Source organism: Rutidosis leptorrhynchoides, chromosome 4 (genome assembly GCF_046630445.1).
Source record: "Rutidosis leptorrhynchoides isolate AG116_Rl617_1_P2 chromosome 4, CSIRO_AGI_Rlap_v1, whole genome shotgun sequence".
NCBI classification, from domain to species: domain Eukaryota; kingdom Viridiplantae; phylum Streptophyta; class Magnoliopsida; order Asterales; family Asteraceae; genus Rutidosis; species Rutidosis leptorrhynchoides.
In genome coordinates, this window is record NC_092336.1 from 296553123 (window position 1) to 296569917 (window position 16795).

The following is a 16795-nucleotide window of genomic DNA, read 5'->3' on the forward strand; positions in this document are numbered from 1 at the left end:
ACCAAGACATTCTTGGAACGTTCTTCGAATGTCTTACAAACTGATCTCGCCTTAAATAGTTGTGCCGAAGAATTCTGGCCGACTCTAGACAAGATTTCATCAATCATGTCTCCGGGTAGGTCTCTTAAAATATTGGGTTGTCTATCCATTTTGTGTTTTTAAACTGTAAAATAGACAAGAGTTAGATTCATAAAAAAAATACTTATTAATACAAGCAATTTTTACATATATCATAAAGCATAAGAACACTATATTCCATATATTACACCACACGAATACAACTATCTTATTCCGACTCGCTCGTTTCTTCTTCTTCGGTTTTGGTTCATTTTGCCAAGTTTCTAGGGATATATGATGTTCCCCTAATACGAGCCGTCGTTGTCCACATTGGTTTAGAAAAACCTGGTGGTTTAGAGGTTCCCGGGTCATTGTTACAACTTAAGGACTTCGGGGGTTGACGATACATATAAAGTTCATCGGGGTTGGAATTAGATTTCTCTATTTTTATGCCCTTTCCCTTATTATTTTCTTTTGCCTTTTTAAATTCAGTTGGGGTAATTTCTATAACATCATCGGAATTCTCGTCGGAATCCGATTCATCGGAGAATTGGTAATCCTCCCAATATTTTGCTTCCTTGGCGGAAACACCATTGACCATAATTAACTTTGGTCGGTTGGTTGAGGATTTTCTTTTACTTAACCGTTTTATTATTTCCCCCACCGGTTCTATTTCTTCATCCGGTTCCGATTCTTCTTCCGGTTCCGATTCTTCTTCCGGTTCCGACTCTTCTTCCGGTTCCTCTTCGGGAACTTGTGAATCAGTCCACAATTCATTCCAATTTACATTTGACTCTTCATTATTATTAGGTGAGTCAATGGGACTTGTTCTAGAGGTAGACATCTATCACATAATATCAAACACGTTAAGAGATTAATATGTCACATAATATTCATATGTTAAAAATATATAGTTTCCAACAAAAATGTTAAGCAATCATTTTTAAAGAAAACACGGTCGAAGTCCAGACTCACTAATGCATCCTAACAAACTCGATAAGACACACTAATTCAAATTTTCTGGTTCTCTAAGACCAACGCTCTGATACCAACTGAAATGTCCCGTTCTTATTGATTAAAAACGTTCCATATTAATTGATTTCGTTGCGAGGTTTTGACCTCTATATGAGACGTTTTTCAAAGACTGCATTCATTTTTAAACAAACCATAACCTTTATTTCATCAATAAAGGTTTAAAAAGCTTTACGTAGATTATCAAATAATGATAATCTAAAATATCCTGTTTACACACGACCATTACATAATGGTTTACAATACAAATATGTTACAACAAAATAAGTTTCTTGAATGCAGTTTTTACACAATATCATACAAGCATGGACTCCAAATCTTGTCCTTATTTAAGTATGCGACAGCGGAAGCTCTTAATAATCACCTGAGAATAAACATGCTTAAAACGTCAACAAAAATGTTGGTGAGTTATAGGTTTAACCTATATATATCAAATCGTAACAATAGACCACAAGATTTCATATTTCAATACACATCCCATACATAGAGATAAAAATCATTCATATGGTGAACACCTGGTAATCGACAATAACAAGATGCATATATAAGAATATCCCCATCATTCCGGGACACCCTTCGGATATGATATAAATTTCGAAGTACTAAAGCATCCGGTACTTTGGATGGGGTTTGTTAGGCCCAATAGATCTATCTTTAGGATTCGCGTCAATTAGGGTGTCTGTTCCCTAATTCTTAGATTACCAGACTTAATAAAAAGGGGCATATTCGATTTCGATAATTCAACCATAGAATGTAGTTTCACGTACTTGTGTCTATTTTGTAAATCATTTATAAAACCTGCATGTATTCTCATCCCAAAAATATTAGATTTTAAAAGTGGGACTATAACTCACTTTTACAGATTTTTACTTCGTCGGGAAGTAAGACTTGGCCACTGGTTGATTCACGAACCTATAACAATATATACATATATATCAAAGTATGTTCAAAATATATTTACAACACTTTTAATATATTTTGATGTTTTAAGTTTATTAAGTCAGCTGTCCTCGTTAGTAACCTACAACTAGTTGTCCATAGTTAGATGTACAGAAATAAATAGATAAATATTATCTTGAATCAATCCACGACCCAGTGTATACGTATCTCAGTATTGATCACAACTCAAACTATATATATTTTGGAATCAACCTCAACCCTGTATAGCTAACTCCAACATTCACATATAGAGTGTCTATGGTTGTTCCGAAATATATATAGATGTGTCGACATGATAGGTCGAAACATTGTATACGTGTCTATGGTATCTCAAGATTACATAATATATAATACAAGTTGATTAAGTTATGGTTGGAATAGATTTGTTACCAATTTTCACGTAGCTAAAATGAAAAAAAATTATCCAATCTTGTTTTACCCATAACTTCTTCATTTTAAATCCGTTTTGAGTGAATCAAATTGCTATGGTTTCATATTGAAATCTATTTTATGAATCTAAACAAAAAAAGTATAGGTTTCTAGTCGGAAAAATAAGTTACAAGTCGTTTTTGTAAAGGTAGTCATTTCAGTCGAAAGAACGACGTCTAGATGACCATTTTAGAAAACATACTTCCACTTTGAGTTTAACCATAATTTTTGGATATAGTTTCATGTTCATAATAAAAATCATTTTCTCAGAATAACAACTTTTAAATCAAAGTTTATCATAGTTTTTAATTAACTAACCCAAAACAGCCCGCGGTGTTACTACGACGGCGTAAATCCGGTTTTACGGTGTTTTTCGTGTTTCCAGGTTTTAAATCATTAAGTTAGCAAATCATATAGATATAGAACATGTGTTTAGTTGATTTTAAAAGTCAAGTTAGAAGGATTAACTTTTGTTTGCGAACAAGTTTAGAATTAACTAAACTATGTTCTAGTGATTACAAGTTTAAACCTTCGAATAAGATAGCTTTATATGTATGAATCGAATGATGTTATGAACATCATTATTACCTTAAGTTCCTTGGATGAACCTACTGGAAAAGAGAAAAATGGATCTAGCTTCAATGGATCCTTGGATGGCTCAAAGTTCTTGAAGCAAAATCATGACACGAAAACAAGTTCAAGTAAGATCATCACTTGAAATAAGATTGTTATAGTTATAGAAATTGAACCAAAGTTTGAATATGATTATTACCTTGTATTAGAATGATAACCTACTGTAAGAAACAAAGATTTCTTGAGGTTGGATGATCACCTTACAAGATTGGAAGTGAGCTAGCAAACTTGAAAGTATTCTTGATTTTATGAAACTAGAACTTTTGGAATTTATGAAGAACACTTAGAACTTGAAGATAGAACTTGAGAGAGTTCAATTAGATGAAGAAAATTGAAGAATGAAAGTGTTTGTAGGTGTTTTTGGTCGTTGGTGTATGGATTAGATATAAAGGATATGTAATTTCGTTTTCATGTAAATAAGTCATGAATGATTACTCATATTTTTGTAATCTTATGAGATATTTCATGCTAGTTGCCAAATGATGGCTCCCACATGTGTTAGGTGACTCACATGGGCTGCTAATAGCTGATCATTGGAGTGTATATACCAATAGTACATACATCTAAAAGCTGTGTATTGTACGAGTACGAATACGGGTGCATACGAGTAGAATTGTTGATGAAACTGAACGAGAATGTAATTGTAAGCATTTTTGTTAAGTAGAAGTATTTTGATAAGTGTATTGAAGTCTTTCAAAAGTGTATAAATACATATTAAAACACTACATGTATATACATTTTAACTGAGTCGTTAAGTCATCGTTAGTCGTTACATGTAAGTGTTGTTTTGAAACCTTTAGGTTAACGATCTTGTTAAATGTTGTTAACCCAATGTTTATAATATCAAAAGAGATTTTAAATTATTATATTATCATGATATTATGATGTACGAATATCTCTTAATATGATATATATACATTAAATGTCGTTACAACGATAAACGTTACATATATGTCTCGTTTCAAAATCATTAAGTTAGTAGTCTTGTTTTTACATATGTAGTTCATTGTTAATATAATTAATGATATGTTTACTTATCATAATATCATGTTAACTATATATATAACCATATATATGTCATCATATAGTTTTTTTACAAGTTTTAACGTTCGTGAATCACCGGTCAACTTGGGTGGTCAATTGTCTATATGAAACCTATTTCAATTAATCAAGTCTTAACAAGTTTGATTGCTTAACATGTTGGAAACATTTAATCATGTAAACATCAATCTCAATTAATATATATAAACATGGAAAAGTTCGGGTCACTACAGTACTTGAAGATGGAACTTGAGAGAGATCAATTAGATGAAGAAAATTGAAGAATGAAAGTGTTTTTAGGTGTTTTTGGTCGTTGGTATATGGATTAGATATAAAGGATATGTAATTTTGTTTTCATGTAAATAAGTCATGAATGATTACTAATATTTTTGTAATTTCATGAGATATTTCATGCTAGTTGCCAAATGATGGTTCCCACATATGTTAGGTGACTCACATGGGCTGCTAAGAGCTGATCATTGGAGTGTATATACCAATAGTACATACATCTAAAAGCTGTGTATTGTACGAGTACGAATACGGGTGCATACGAGTAGAATTGTTGATGAAACTGAACGAGGATGTAATTGTAAGAATTTTTGTTAAGTAGAAGTACTTTGATATGTGTATTGAAGTCTTTCAAAAGTGTAAGAATACATATCAAAACACAACATGTATATACATTCTAATGGAGTCGTTAAGTCTTCGTTAGTCGTTACATGTAAGTGTTGTTTTGAAACCTTTAAGTTAACGATCTCAATTAATGTTGTTAACCCAATGTTTATTATATAAAATTAGATGTTAAATTATTATGTTATCATGATATTATGATGTATGAATATCTCTTAATATTATATATACATTAAAATATCGTTACAACGATAATCGTTACATATAAGTCTCATTTCGTAATTCTTGAGTTAGTAGTCTTGTTTTTACATATGTAGTTCATTGTTAACACACTTAATGATATATTTAAATATCATTTTATCATGTTAAATATAATGTATCAATATCTTAATATGATACATATGTATTTAGTAGACGTTATCATTACGATAATTGTTATATATATCATTTCGAGTTTCTTAACTTAGTAATATCATTTCTTATGTATATCACACATTGTTAATATACTTGGTGAGATACATACTCATCATAATCTCATGTCAACCATATATATATGTCTATATATACCACAACGTTCGTGAATCGCCGGTCAACTTGGGTGGTCAATTGTCTATATGAAACCTATTTCAATTAATCAAATCTTAACAAGTTTGATTGCTTAACATGTTGGAAACACTTAATCATGTAAAATAACAATGTTTGTAAAATGTATCATATAGAGGTCAAATACCTCGCGATATAATCAACTATTGTGAATCGTTTATAATGTATATGAACGGGTCCTTTCATAACAGCTGTATAAATCAATTCAATGATCCTTTGGCTCCCACTACAATCATTCAAAAGTCAACAACAACCATTCCATATAAAATTCTTCTGCAATCCAATGAGAAAAATTAAACAAACAGATACAAAATTTGTTAGCTGTTAATATCAGTTAAAGCGTACGAATCTGTTTCACGTTACAATCCTACAGTATGTAATTGGTTTTTCTAACAATAGTCTAGTACAAATCAAGATTCAATCACAAGAACAAAACAAATTTGAATAGAAATCAGTAACAGAAAAATGTACGAATTTGTTACCTGTCATAATTCTTCTTGTTTTCTTCTTCTTGTTTGAAGAACCCTGGCTGCGTTTTGTTACACGTCCTATCAAATTGAAATACATACAAATATGAACGAAGAGAACACAATTTCATCAACACTGATAATGCTAAAAACGAACATATATTTCATAGCATTATCCCACAAAAAAGACAAGCTTTTAGTTGCAATTGTTCTATTTACAAGTGATATTCGTTTAATTAATAAAAGATGAAGACAAAAGACAGATTCGACGAATTGAAGATGCAAATGACTAAAAAGCTAAAAAGTACAAACTACAATCAAAGTGGTTCAAATTATTGATGAGAAACGTCTAAAAATTACAAGAGTACGAGCCGCAAAACGCAAAGTACAAGATATTAAATAGTACGAAAGGACGTTCAAAAATCCGGAACTGGGACCAGAGTCAACTCTCAACACGTGATGCAACGAACTAAAAATTATAAGTCAACTATGCACATGAATATAATATAATATATAATTAATTCTTAAAAATATATAAATATTATATTATATAATAAAACTGTCGGCAAATAAAAAAACAAAAGATCCTGAGCTGTAAAAAGGTGCCATGCGATCGCATGGCCAGAAGGCACAAGATATATGCTGTCGCATGGATCACTGTAGCAGGCCACATTCTTTAAATAGCACGATTTCTAGCCGAATTTTATCCATCCTAATTCAATCTCTCTCACTCACGATATATATATATATATATATATATATATATATATATATATATATATATATATATATATATATATATATATATATATATATATATATAAAATTTATAATTTTAATTTTAATTAAAGATTAATAATAATAAGATTATGTTAGCGAATGTTGTAAGTGTGTAAGTCAAAATTCTGTCCGTGTAACGCTACGCTATTATTAATCATTGTAAGTTATGTTCAACCTTTTGAAATTAATGTCTCGTAGCTAAGTTATTATTATGCTTATTTAAATCGAAGTAATCGTGATGTTGGGCTAAATATTAAAGACGGGGTAATTGGGCTTTGTACCATAATTGGGGTTTGGACAAAAGAACGACACTTGTGGAAATTAGACTATGGGCTATTAATGGGCTTTATATTTGTTTAATTGAATGATAATTCATTAATTTAATATAAAGATTTACAATCGGACGTAATTATAAATAACCAGATACACTAGATCGGACACGATGGGCGGGATATTTATAAGTACTAATAATCGTTCATTTGACCAGACACGGGAATGGATTAATAGTCAATGGACTCATTAAAATAGGTGTGGATTACATGCAAGGACACTTGGTGTAATTGATAATAAAGTATTAAAACCTTATTACAATTTAAGTCCCCAATTAGTTGGAATATTTGGCTTCAGATATAAGGATAATTTGACGAGGACACTCGCACTTTATATTTATGACTGATGGACTGTTATGGACAAAAACCAGATGGACATATCGAATAATCCAGGACAAAGGACAATTAACCCATGGTAATAAATTAAAATCAACACGTCAAACATCATGATTACGGAAATTTAAATAAGCATAATGAAATGTCCCGTTCTTATTGATTAAAAACGTTCCATATTAATTGATTTCGTTGCGAGGTTTTGACCTCTATATGAGACGTTTTTCAAAGACTGCATTCATTTTAAAACAAACCATAACCTTTATTTCATCAATAAAGGTTTAAAAAGCTTTACGTAGATTATCAAATAATGATAATCTAAAATATCCTGTTTACACACGACCATTACACATAATTCCTTTATTTCATATTTTATCGCACTTTTATTTACTGTCATTTTATTTATTGCACTTTTAATTATCGTACTTTTTAATTATCGCAATTTTATTTACCGCATTTTAATTATTGTCATTTACTTTACGCTTTAAATTAAGTTATATTTATTTTTAATATTTTACATTAGGTTTTAACTGCGACTAAAGTTTTAAAATCGACAAACTGGTCATTAAACGGTAAAAACCCCCTTTTATAATAATAATACTACTTATAAATATATATATATATATATATATATATATATATATATATATATATATATACAAATTTAGTTTTAAAAATATAGCGTTAAACTTGGCTAGTTCCCTGTGGACGAACCGGACTTACTAAAAACTACACTACTATACGATTAGGTACACTGACTATAAGTGTTATAGCAAGGTTTAGGTATATGCACTCTATAAATAAATAAATAACTTGTGTAAAATTTTATCGTATTTAATAGTATTTCATAATAAATATATAACTATTTCGTATACACCGTTGCACACATCATGTATTTTTGGCGCCACTGTCGGGGACTTCTTAAACGCCGGAAGCGAAACGCTATATATAAAAAAAATATATAAAAAGAAAAACAAAATATATATATTTTTAAGAGTTGTTCAAAATATATAAAATTATAAAGTATTTTTATTTCTATTTAATTTTTAAATATAAGTTTTATTTAATTTATATAAATATTTTATATAAAAATAAAAACAGAAGAAAAAATATATATATATATATATATATATATATATATATATATATATATATATATATATATATATATATATATATATATATATATATATATATATATATATATATATATATATATATATATATATATATATATATTTACGGGCCACTACACTGTAGCAGCCTAACATCTAAACTGGATCCACGAACCATGCGAATGCATGGATTTACAGCACTCAGTTCATGCAATCGCATGAGCTAATTTGACAGGCCTGAAACATTGGATCCATCGAATTAGGGTTAAGTTAATTATTATTATTATTATTAATTACCTAATTAGGGTTTAATTAGTTAATGTTTAATATTAGTTTTAATTTTATTGTTTAAATTGTAATATTAAGTTTATTATAGTTTTAATTAATTATAATCTTAATACTTTTATAAAATAATAATATAAAAATAATATTTTTATAAAAATTGTATTTTTTACAACTTTAAGTTTTATTTTTATATTTTATATATTTTTATCCGTAATATTTGTATTTTTATCGTTCGTAATTAGTTTTAAGATTAGTTTTAGCCGTAGTTATTTTTATTTCTAGATTTTTAGACTTTGCCGTAAAATCACTTAAGTACTTTTTCTTTAGACTAAGATTTAGGTGCTTTAGAATTTTGCCACGCCGCTTTTAGTTTTAGTACCTTTTTAAGTTATTGCATTTTTGGATATAGAATTCCTTTAAGCTTTAATACCTTTAGACGCATCTTTTAGACTTAAGTTTTTAGAATTCTAAGTTTCGACACTTTATTTTCTTATTTTTATTTTTCGACTGTTTATTTTTTTCAACGTTTCTACGCACTGTTTTTCTTTCTTATTTCTCGACGCTCTAGTTTTAGGACATAGAATTTTCTATTTCTTCTCTAAAATTTCAAAAAGAAAAATTATTTTAAGCGGTTAAATTGATAGACATCAAAAATTTTCTGGTTCGTAGTAATAGTTGGATTTGTTAGTGGCGAGTTGTGGGCTTTCGATTTAAAGGGTCCTGGCTACCTGCTGCATCTATTGGCTATTCGAAACGTGAGCAAAATCAGAAAAGTCTATTAAATTGATAGCTTTTATAATTTTTATTTTTATAACTAATAGGATATTCTATGAATGCACCGAGCAAAATGTTCACCACCTTTCATACGTTCACCACCTGTAACTCGATTAAGACATCTAGCCAATATTGTCGCCGTTGATTTTTCTTTAGAATCGTCATCCAGTCGACCAAGTACTCCAATCCAAATTTCCGATAATCCATTTTTTGAACCCGACCTCACAATTGAGAATCCGGAGGATATTCAGGGACAATTTAGAGATCCTGAACCACCAATCATTCCTCCTGAACCACAAATTACTCATCCAGAGATTGTCGAGGAAGAAACTATTAAATCAGAATCCTTTAGTGATTCAGATTCAACAAATTCAATAATGGAAAATATGGAACCTTTAAGTATGGAAGACCGAATGAGAGCTAAACGCACTGGCCAAGGTCACGCAATTACTCAACCAGACATTAATGCGCCAGATTATGAAATCAAAGGACAAATCATACACATGGTAACTAATCAATGCCAATTTAGTGGTGCACTGAAGGAAGATCCAAACGAACATCTTCGTACTTTTAATAGGATCTGTACTCTATTTAAAATCTGAGAAGTGGAGCATGAACAGATCTATCTCATGTTATTTCCTAGGACTTTAAAGGGAGAAGCCAAAGATTGGTTAGAATTGTTACCTGAAGGGGCGATTGATACATGGGATGTTTTAGTTGAAAAATTTCTTAAACAATTCTTTTCGGCATCTAAAGCCGTAAGACTTCAAGGAGAAATTGTTACGTTCACGCAAAAGCCAAATGAAACTCTATATGAGGCGTGAACAAGATTTGGAAAATTGTTGAGAGGATGTCCGCAACATGGTTTAGACACTTATCAAATAGTGCAAATATTCTACCAAGGATGCGACATTACTACACGAAAAGACATCGACATAGCAGCTGGTGGTTCCATTATGAAGAAAACCGCAACTGAAGCTTACAAAATTATTGATAACACTGCTTCCCAATCACATGAGTGGCATCAAGAAAAAGATATCGTTAGATCATCTAAAGCAGCTAGAGCCAATTCTAGCCATGACTTTGATTCCATTTCCGCAAAGATAGATGCTGTCGAGAGACGAATGGAAAAGATGACTAAAGATATTCACTCAATACGAATTAGTTGTGAGCAGTGTGGAGGACCAAATTTGACAAAACATTGTCTCAGTATTGAACAAATAATGGAACAACGAGAGAATGTTTCATACATGAACCAAAGGCCTGGAAATAATTATCAGAATAATTATCAACCGCCAAGACCAATCTACAATCAAAATCAGAATTATAACCGAAATGTTCCATACAACAACCAACATGGTCCTAGCAATCAACAAGTATCTAATAATACTTACAATCATCAAAGACCTATTTTTCCAAATAAACCACCACAAACCGATGATAAAAAGACAAATTTAGAAAATATGATGTCGAAGCTAGTTGAATCTCAAACGCAGTTTTTCACATCTCAGAAAGAAACTAATGAACAAAATGCTCAAGCATTTAGAAATCAACAAGCTTCTATTCAAAATTTGGAACAAGAAGTAAGTAACCTAGCAAGGTTGATAGGTGAAAGAAAACAGAGAAGTCTACCTAGTGATACAAATGCTAACCCCCGGAATGAAACAGCTAAAGCCATTACCACAAGAAGTGGTATTACACTTAAACCACCTGAGATACCTGAAATTTCTGATGACTCTATTCCTACTCCACAAGAACCACAATCTGAGCAAGATAAGGAAACAGAACCGGTAGTTGAAAAGGTTAATGAAGATAACACAGTTAAGGCTAAACCTTATGTTAAACCATACCAACCACCACTTCCTTACCCGAGTAAAATGAGAAAAGAAAGACTTGAAGCCGAGCAATCCAAATTCTTGGATATGTTTAAACAAATAAATGTCAATCTTCCTTTCATTGATGTGATTTCAGGAATGCCTAGGTATGCCAAATTCTTGAAAGATCTAATCACAAATAGGAAGAAAATGGAAGAACTCTCGACTGTTACTATGAATGCTAATTGTTCTGCAGTGCTGTTGAATAAGATACCAGAAAAACTCTCTGATCCAGGAAGTTTCACAATTCCATGTTTTCTGGGTAGTCTTAGTTCAATAGAAGCATTGACAGATTTAGGTGCCAGTATAAATTTAATGCCGTATTCACTATACGCTAAATTAGACCTTGGAGAATTGAAACCAGCACGAATAAGCATACAACTAGTTGATCGATCAGTAAAATATCCTAAAGAGATAATAGAGAACATGTTAGTTAAAGTTGGTACTTTAGTATTTCCAGTAGATTTTGTTATTCTGGACATGGAAGAAGATTCTCGAGTTCCTCTCATATTAGGAAGACCATTCTTAAACACGGCTAAAGCAATAATAGACGTGTTTGGCAAGAAACTGACCCTAAGTATAGAGGACGAGAGTGTTTCCTTTTCTGTTGATAGAGCCATGCAACAACCGCAATTTGCAGATGATACATGTTATTATATTCAAACTATAGATTTACATGCAGAATTTAGAAGAATTTCCAGAATTACAAAGAACATGAGAATGTTCTTTAGGAGAAGGAACTGAACCAATTAATGAAGCTGAAATGTTAGCTACACTCATGGCTAATGGATATGAACCAACAACAAAAGAAATTCAAATGCTAAAAGAAGAAGACAGATATCGATATAAATCATCGATAGAAGAACTACCGACATTAGAGTTAAAGCCACTTCTAAACCATTTGGAATATACTTATTTACATGGTGAATCTGAATTACCTGTAATAATATCGTCTTCTCTTACGAAAAATGAAAAATCTCAACTCATTTCTGTGTTAAAAGCACATATACCAGCTATTGCATGGAAGATTCATGATATTAAAGGCATAAGTCCTTCGTATTGCACACATAAAATCCTTATGGAAGAAGGTCATAAAACGTATGTGCAACGCCAATGAAGACTAAATCCAAACATGAAAGATGTTGTTAAGAAAGAAATTATTAAACTGCTAGATGCAGGTTTAATTTAACCAATCTCTGATAGTCCATGGGTAAGCCCAGTTCAATGCGTACCTAAGAAAGGTGGAATGACTGTCATCACAAATGAGAAGAATGAGCTTATTCCTACTAGGACTGTAACAGGATGGCGTGTCTGTATTGATTATAGAAAATTAAATGACGCCACCAGAAAAGATCACTTTCCTTTATCTTTCATTGATCAAATGTTGAAAAGCTTAGCTGGAAATAGTTACTATTGTTTTCTTGATGGTTTCTCCAGATATTTTCAAATTCCAATAGCACCCGAGGACCAAGAGAAAACCACGTTCACTTGCCCTTATGGTACTTTTGCTTACAAACGCATGCCATTTGTACTTTGCAACGCCCCTGCAACCTTTCAAAGGTGCATGATGGCGATTTTTCACGACATGATAGAAGAATGCATGGAAGTTTTCATGGATGACTTTTCAGTCTTCGGTGATACATTTGAATCATGTCTAGTTAATTTTGAACGAATGCTTATTAGATGCGAACAATCAAATCTTGTTCTTAATTGGGAGAAATGTCATTTCATGGTTAAAGAAGGCATCGTTCTTGGTCATAAAATTTCAAAGGAAGGAATTGAAGTGGATAGAGCTAAAGTAGATGTAATTGCTAAACTTCTACATCCCTCCAATGTTAGAGGAGTTAGGAGTTTTCTAGGGCATGCCGGTTTTTACCGACGTTTCATAAAAGATTTTTCTAAAATTGCCACTCCTATGAATAAACTCCTAGAAAAGGATGCTCTATTCATCTTTTCGGATGAATGCATCAAATCTTTTAATATTCTTAAAGAAAAACTCACTAATGCGCCGATCATGATAACTCCAAATTGGAATCTAACATTTGAAATCATGTGCGATGCAAGTGATTTTGCAATGGGATCCGTTTTAGGACAAAGGATTGAAAAACGATTTCAACCTATTTATTATGCTAGTAAGACGTTACAAGGAGCACAAACGAATTACACAACTACTGAAAAAGAACTCCTTGCTATTGTCTTTGCTTTTGACAAATTTTGTTCATATCTCGTTCTAGCTAAAACGGTGGTCTATACCGACCATTCTGCTCTTAGATACCTATTTTCGAAACAAGATGCTAAACCACGATTAATCCATTGAATGTTACTCTTACAAGAGTTCGATATTGAAATCCGAGATAAAAAGGGAGCAGAAAATCTCGCAGCTGATCATCTTTCTCGTCTTGAAAATCTCGAATTAGAAGTTCTAAATGAATCGGCCATACAAGATAACTTTCCTGATGAATATCTATTGAAGATAGATTATAATGAAATTCCATGGTTTGCAGACTATGCAAACTACTTAGTATGTGGATTCTTTGAAAAAGGATTGTCGTACCAAAAACGAAAGAAATTCTTTAGTGATATAAAACACTATTTCTGGGAAGATCCACATTTGTTTAAAAGTTGTCCCGATGAAATAATACGACGATGTGTATTCGGGGATGAAGCCAGTCAAATCTTAAACCATTGTCACACAGGACCAACAGGAGGGCATTATGGGTCTCAACTCACAGCAAGAAAAGTTTACGATGCTGGATTCTATTGGCCTACAATTTTCAAAGACGCACACTGATAATGCTAAAAATGAACATATATTTCATAACATTATCCCTCAAGAAAGACAAGCTTTTAGTTGCAATTGTTCTATTTACAAGTGATATTCGTTTAAATAATAAAAGGTGAAGACAAAAGACAGATTCGACGAATTAAAGACGCAAACGACCAAAAAGCTCAAAAGTACAAAATACAATCAAAGTGGTTCCAATTATTGATAAGAAACGTCTCAAAATTACAAGAGTACAAGATTCAAAACGCAAAGTACAAGATATTAAATTGTACGCAAGGACGTTCGAAAATCCGGAACCGGGACATGAGTCAACTCTCAACGCGTGACGCAACGGACTAAAAATTACAAGTTAATTATGTATATAAATATAATATAATATATAATTAATTATATAAATTATATATATATTATATTTATATATTAAAACCGTCGGCAGACTAGGATCCAAACTTGTGTGAGCTGGATTTACGAACTCCGCGACTCGCGGAGTTTGTAGTGCAAAAATGCCGCAACTCGCGGAGCTGTTCTGGACAAAAATGCCTATAAAAGCTCGCGCATTCTGAACGTTTTAAATATCCATATATCAATCTCTCTCTATATACGTAAATATATATATAATTTATATTTTAATTTTAATTTTAATTTTAATTTCTAATAATAAGGGTATATTAGCGAATATTGTAAGGGTGTAAGTCGAAATTCTGTCCGTGTAACGCTACGCTATTTTTAATCATTGTAAGTTATGTTAAACCTTTTTAATTTAATGTCTCGTAGCTAAGTTATTATTATGCTTATTTAAAACGAAGTAATCATGATGTTGGGCTAATTACTAAAATTTGGTAATTGGGCTTTGTACCATAATTGGGGTTTGGACAAAAGAACGACACTTGTGGAAATTAGACTATGGGCTATTAATGAGCTTTATATTTGTTTAACTAAATGATAGTTTGATAATTTTAATATAAAGATTTACAATTGGACGTCCCTATAAATAACCATATACACTCGATCGGACACGATGGGCGGGGTATTTATATGTACGAATAATCGTTCATTTAACCGGACACGGGAATGGATTAATAGTCTATGGAATTATTAAAACAGGGGTGAAATTATGTACAAGGACACTTGGCATAATTGATAACAAAGTATTAAAACCTTGGGTTACACGAAGTCGATACCCTGGTGTAATTATTAAACAAAGTATTCAAATCTTGTTACAGTTTAAGTCCCCAATTAGTTGGAATATTTGACTTCGGGTATAAGGATAATTTGACGAGGACACTCGCACCTTAAATTTATGACCGATGGTCTGTTATGGACAAAAACCAGACGGACATATTAAATAATCCAGGACAAAGGACAATTAACCCATGGGCATAAAACTTAAATCAACACATCAAACATCATGATTACGGAAGTTTAAATAAGCATAATTATTTTATTTCATATTTAATTTCCTTTATTTTATATTTAATTGAACTTTTAATTATCGCACTTTTATGTATTGTTATTGTATTTAATTGCACTTTTAATTAATTGTACTTTTTAATTATCGCAAGTTTATTTTATCGCACTTTTAGTTATCGCAATTTCATTATCGTTATTTACTTTACACTTTAAATTAAGTTATATTTATTTTTAATATTTTACATTAGGTTTTAACTGCGACTAAAGTTTTAAAAATCGACAAACCGGTCATTAAACGGTAAAAAACCCCCCTTTATAATAATAATATTACTTATATATATTTGTATTTTTTTATAAATTAAAACTAATATAGCGTTAAGCTTTGTTTAAAAGATTCCCTGTGGAACGAACCGGACTTACTAAAAACTACACTACTGTACGATTAGGTACACTGCCTATAAGTGTTGTAGCAAGGTTTAAGTATATCCATTCTATAAATAAATAAATATCTTGTGTAAAATTGTATCGTATTTAATAGTTTTTCCTAGTAAAATATAAAGCTATTTCATATACACCTCGCAGAACAATCACACACCTTCTTTGTAAATCCTGTGATGCTTGTCAAAGGGCCGAAAAAATAAGTCAACGTGATGAAATTCCACAAAATGTCATTCAAGTATGTGAAGTATTTGACGTTTGGGGTATTGACTTTATGGGTCCATTTCTAAAATCTCATAATAATATCTACATTCTCGTTGCTATTAATTATGTATCTAAATGGGCAGAAGCACAAGCTCTCCCAACTAACGATGCACGAGTTGTAGTCAATTTCTTAAAACGTCTTTTTGCAAGGTTCGGAACACCGAAACCTCTAAGAAGTGATCGGGGTACTCATTTTTGTAATAATTAACTTGAGAAAGTTATCAAAAGATATGGAGTAACTCATAAAATCTCAACTGCTTATCATCCACAAACAAGTGTACAAGTTGAAAATACCAACCGAGCTTTAAAACGTATTCTAGAGAAAACCGTAGGATCAAATCCGAAGGAATGGTCCATGAAATTGGAGGATGCACTCTGGGCTTTTAGAACAGCCTACAAAACTCCAATTGGCACCACACCTTTCAGACTCATTTACGAAAAAGCATGTCACCTTCCAGTAGAAATTGAGCACAAAGCATTTTGGGCTTTGAAGACATGTAATCTTGATTTGCATGAAGCCAGAAGTCTACGGTTAAGTCAATTAAACGAATTAGAAGAATTAAGACATGAAGCATAC